Genomic DNA, 6,000 nt, shown 5'->3' with positions numbered 1-6,000 from the left:
ACACAACAGCAGCAGCCGCGGCACGCGAGCGCAGTGCAGAGCCACGCCCGTCGTGACTCTCGGCGCGTGGAGAGGGCGACTCACAATCAGTGGCGTTGGACGTGCCTGATGGCCTTTTTAATTTAATCTTTCTCGGAATTTTGAGAAGTGGGGGGCGCGCCGGGGGTGGGGGGGGGGGCTTAAAGACTCGGAGGAATTTCCCACCTACAAAGCGGCATCTCGCTCTTCCTCTGATCTCCTTGTCCCACGCGGAGGGCCGGACAACCCAAACAGCCTCGCCTAATTTCCCTAGCACCACCACAGTGACATAAAGCGACTCAGGGATTGATCGCGGGCCGGGAGGAATTAATTCGTGAATTAAAAAAAAAATCTAATTATTCGCTGGTGGAGCGAGTTGAAGGGCAGAGGAGTGGCGACGCAGACATTGATCAGCGGAGGGGCGGGGGTCGGCGATTGATTCCGAAGCCGGGAGAGATAGAGGACGAGGAAATTGACTCAAAATAAACACGAATGGTCATTACCGTGATCGTAATCATGTTAACGTGGCCCTCCCGCTCCCCCCCCCCCCCGAGCGGCGCAGCTCCACCGGGGCGCGGTGGCGATGCGCGCCGAGTTCCCGGCAACGGAATGCGGCAAAGACATCACGGGAAGAGGATGCGGGGCAGTGGGGAGCGAGGAGCGGGCAGTTCGTGAGCGGAGGTCACTCGGCAAACGAACACCATCCGGGCCCATAACCCTGGCCAATCAGCCATCGCTACGAGCTCTCTCTCGCTGGCCGTAGCCAACCAGCCAATTATACGATCCCACCCACTGATCCCAACGCTAACCTCTAACCCCACTGGCGCATTACCAGGGGCTTCTTTTCAATTTCTGTAGTTTTTTTTAATCTGCGGTGTTTGGCTGCACAGGCGATTTGCTTTGAGCGGAGAATGAGCAGCGGAGACGCCCTCGCGGCTCTTACTGTGCTCACAGGTCAAAGTGCCCCTGCCGTGCCCTCTCCCAGTTGACAGCCCCTCAGTGGCCCACAAGCCTCCCCGTGCCACTTCTCTACGGAGAACCACCTCTCTCCCCCCCCCCCCCCCCCCCCACACGTCCCGTCCACCTCTCTCTTACATCTCCCACCTATCGCACCCACCCACCACCCCACCTCTCCCCCCCCCCATCGCTCCCACCCACCACCCCACATCTCCCGCCGCTCCCACCCACGGCTTCAAACGGAGTCTTTTCTACTCGCCGAATCCCCGCCGTGAGCCCGGCGTCTCTGGGCGTTGAGACCAATTAGGGCGATGGTGACAGAGCAGTGGCAATGCGCTGCGTCAGCAGCAGCGGGGCTTATCGTCTTCGTCGTCGTTGTTATTTAACACAATCATGGCGGTGGTCGCGTGCAGCTGTGTGCGGCGTAGCGACTGGGCGATGCGCACACTCGAGGTCACGCCCCCACCCCACACCCCCCCGTAGCTCGGCCCTGGACAGCTCCATATCGATTGCTCCACCACTGTTCTTGTCTCCAAACAATTGGGCCGCGCATGTTCACTTCAACTCGGCGCTGACCGCTGCCAGGTTTGGTCAAATGACCCCCATCGCATGAGCGGCACCGGTTTGGTTGCCCTCTTCCCGTCACCGATTGTCCAAATATCAAAAGTCACATTGGACCTTTGTTCAAGTGAGCATTGAGGTGGTACTCGTCTCCTGTTTACATTTCTGAACCGGTGGTGGACATCACACGTTCCTATGCCGGGGGGAGGAGGGGGGGGTTAAGTTTATCCATAGGATAAGCACTCTTGCCTTCCTATCCCTACAAAGTAGTACAAACATTTAAATGACCCCGGAAGGATGATCGGCCAAACAACCAGGGTTTGAACTCGCCACCTTCCGACTGCGAGCCACTCGCCGCACCGCCGACTCACGCGGCCCGGAGCCCCGCGCGTGAGACGGACTTGAGCCCACGCTGGGAGCGCCACGCGCGTTCCGGTGAAGCGAGCGAACAGGATGAGAGTTGACTCGATCAGCGAGCGAGCCGAGGCTCCGCTCATCACTAATTCACCATCTCCTCCTCCTCCTCCTGCTCCTTGGTGTTTAATCTCGCTCCGGCATAAATTAGCGTCACAATGCATCGCGATTGCGCGTTACCGCGAGCGACGAGAGAGACTCTGTGTTTGTGTGTTTTTGTGTGTGCGCGTCTGGATAAATATATGAGTGTGTTGATACACGCAAACACAAAGGGCACTGGCGTCAAGTGGAATATATGTTTCAAGATCCGTGGCTGACGTGTTTTCACTTCATTGCCAACATACCTTTATTGTATTTAATCTTGATTTGAAGCTTTCGTGACTGCAGGAATCCATACTCTTTGGTTCTAAAGAATATTTATTGTATTTGTTTTTAATTTGCGCATTTTGGGTGACCCATGTCACTCTTGCAAATGCGATTATATCCTGGTCCCTCGAGTTCCCCACCTGGTTAAACAAATTAAACTTGAACCAGTTGCACCATTGGAACCTCCTTTGCCAGTAGCAAAATATAATTGTTTTTTTTTTTGCATTCCGACCGCAGGTATTGTGATCAATGCAAACATGACTCCTTGTAAAAAAGGTGTCAGTTTTGTTGCCAGATAAAAGGGTAAAAAAACAATTATAATATTGAACCAGCTGCTCGTCGTGGTGGTGGTAGTGGTGGTCGTGGTGGTGGTGTGATGAAACAGCAAGAGTGGTCCTTAAAGGACGTATCATCGGTGCACCTCCGATGAGCACGGTTGGCTACGTACGGTGCGAAAGAAGTTCAACGTACACAGGCACACACGTGCAAAAAAGGGGGCAGCTAAAGGCAGATGGCGGTTGTGGACAGGTGACCCAGAGCTCAAAGCGTTGACCCGGCACCTCTAAGAACCCAAGTTCGAATCCGAGTTTCAGCCGCCGGTGATTAAACCGGGTGCTTAAGAGAAGCGAGTTGACATTCTCATTAAATGACTGCATAAACACATTAATTTGGACACAAAAATAACAAGAAAAATAACAACAAATTATCCTTTCTCTTCAAAGGTCCCCCTTGTACGCCCCCTCCCTCCCCCATCCCTAATTTTCTCATTAACACGTCGCCTTGAGATGTGGTTGCATTTAGACTCTGCGTGAAGTTACCGTTTTGAGTTATAGTGTTGTGATGTGAGGGTGCGTGCAGGGACCCGCATCTCTGTGTTGCCGGGAAAGAAACGCGACCACAGGCGAAGCCCAATGCCGAGCAAATGATTCCTCCAGCCGCTACCGTATTCTCCGGACTATACAATGCTCGTCCGCTAACTTTCTGTAGGGCAAGGGTGGTTGTGGTAGTGGCGGTGGTGCTGGCAAGGCTTCAGCGCGCCCCTTCAGATACCACGAGAAGCAACCCAGAAAACCAAACGCCCAGCGAACGTGGGATGCTGTGCGTGTGTGCGTGCGTGCGTGCGTGTGTGCGTGCACGTGCGAAGCGTGTCTTGAATGAGCGATGCACAACAGCGGCTCTTAGTCGCGACCGGAGCTGGGATCCGCGAAACGCTCACTGAGCACGGAGATGAGGAGGACAAGGATGGTGTGGCGAGGCCTTCGTCCAACAGTGGATAGACCACGGCTCAAAATGAGTATCCCTTAAGCCAGTGGTGAACAGACAAAACTCTGTTCTCGGTAATCTCTCTGGTGAAGATGGAGACAATCGTGGTGATGGTGATTGATGATGACGGTGATGCTGCTGATGATGGTGGTAATAGTGATATCGCTGCTGGTGGTGATGATCGCAATGATGATGATGGCAGCGATGATGCTGCACCTTCTGGCGATGCTGCTGCTACTGCCGTTGCTGCTCAAGACTGATGATGATGATGAGGAGGAGGAGGACGATGATCAAACGTAACCCGCCCGATGATGATTCACCCTCTCCCTGTGGTCACCAGCGCTACCATTAGCCAGCTGCCTCGCGCTGAATTTTTTTTCACTTTCATGCTCCGCAGACCACCTTATTATGGGACTGAGAGAAGCTCGCTAATTCATTTGACGAGCGCGGAGAGAGGCCAGGCGTGCTGATGACGGCGGTGTTTGGGCGATGGCGGTGGTAGCGGTAGCGACGGTGGTGGCCTTAGGAAATATTCATAATCGTACTTGTGCATTGTGTGACTCAGTCTCGGCTGTGAGCGACGCAGCCTATAGACGGATGCTGTCGCCGCTATTACCATATATATTGTGCGCGGGGGGTGAGAATTCGGTGCCTCTTTCTCTACCCGTGTATGGGTTACCGAGTGTTGTGAATAATGTCCATGCCTTGAGGCGACCGTTGGGCGGTGCGGGGTTGGGGTGCCATTGATGAGTAGGGGTCCGGTGGGAGATGATGTGGGAGATGATGTGGGAGATGATGTAAACCAATAAGATGACAAGGCCGGATGTTGTTACGAAGCGAGCTCTGTGGGTTGTGAATCACGTGCGCGGCGAGTCGATGGATTCGAGAGGATTTCTGACGCGAGTCGGAATCCCTGTCCACCCATTCATTCATCCATCGCGAGCTCCACAAGTGGCTGATGCACACGCCAACGTAACCGCAATCACGCCACGCCTTTACGCCTTCGCCCGATGGCTTCCCAGGTGAACGCAGGACGCGTTAATGAATGGGATTCCACCCAGTACAGATGATGTTGGTGACGATGATGATGGCGATGGGTGTGGTGCAGCGCAGGTGATGTTTGGAATGATGATGATTGACGATGATTGAGGATGGTGATGATTGTGGTGGGCAGATTGTGGTGCGCAGGTGATATTGGCGATGACAGCGTTGATGATGATGAATGTGGTGGTAGTGAGGAGGTGATATTTGAATAATTGCTTATTGTTGACGTGGAGGTCTATGTATATACAAAAGGCAAATATCCCCAGTGTAGCCTTTCACGGCTAACTGGAGCAAATGCTGTGAGCGAGCACCTATTGTGAAGGTCGGCACGGCACACGAGTCGGTGGTCAACACCCCACCCAGCCGCCTTTGTCTCCGCAGTGCTGATTTTTAGACACCGCACCAGGTACTCGTTTACGGCTAAGTAGACTCAGGGGAAGCCGAGAACCTGTTAAAATATGCGCCATTGTAATAGGTCGTGAGGGGAATCGGATTCAGGTCGCCGGGTTCTTGATCGCAGTGTGCTAACCACTGCGCCACCGCTCCCCGTATACATATCAGCACCATTGACACTTGGACAACAGGTGCACACACACACGCGCGCGCGTGTCCGCTCCCCCGTGTGCATCACGGAGAGACATAGCGGTAATTGTAGTAAAACTCGCAAGTGAATTATTCAGAAACGTGGCATCGGGTCATCTCGCCAGGGAGAGGTTTGGGCTGCAAGGGTCCTGACCCCGGGTTAGGGGGAGGGCTAGGAGGGAGGGGGGGTTAGGGGTAGGGGGGTAGAGGGAGGGGGTAAGGGGAGAGTTCGAAATGCGGATCCAGGTCCCCAAGCACAGCGACTCCGCGGTCCATGTGGGGGTGTATGTGGGGGGGGGGTGTGTGTGTGTGTGGGGGGGGGGTGTGTGGGGGTGTGTGTGTGTGTGTGGGGGGGGGTGTGTGGGGGTGTATGTGGGGGGGGGGGTGTGTGGGGGGGGGTGTGTGTGTGGGGGGGGGGTGTGTGTGTGGGGGGGGGGGTGTGTGTGGGGGGGGGTGTGTGGGGGTGTGTGTGGGGGGGGTGTGTGGGGGTGTATGTGTGGGGGGGGGGTGTGTGTGGGGGGGGTGTGTGTGTGTGTGGGGGGGGGAGTGTGGGGGTGTGTGTGTGTTGTGTGTGGGGGTGTGTGGGGGTGTATGTGTGGGGGGGGGCGGTGTGGGGGGGGGCGGTGTGGGGGTGTGTGTGTGGGGGGGGTGTGTGGGGGGGTGTGTGGGGGTGTGTGGGGGTGTTGTGTGTGGGGGGGGTGTGTGGGTGTGGGTGTGTGTGTGGGGGGGGAGGTGTGGCGAATGGCGGTTGTTGTGTGTGGGGGGGGGGGGTGTGAAGGTGTGTAGAGGGGGGGG

The sequence above is a fragment of the Lethenteron reissneri genome, chromosome 24, assembly GCF_015708825.2.
Source record: "Lethenteron reissneri isolate LAM-NWPU_2019-01 chromosome 24, ASM1570882v1, whole genome shotgun sequence".
Classification (NCBI taxonomy): Eukaryota; Metazoa; Chordata; class Hyperoartia; order Petromyzontiformes; family Petromyzontidae; genus Lethenteron; species Lethenteron reissneri.
The sequence above is the reverse complement of the archived record's forward strand: the minus strand, read 5'-3'. Positions refer to the sequence as shown.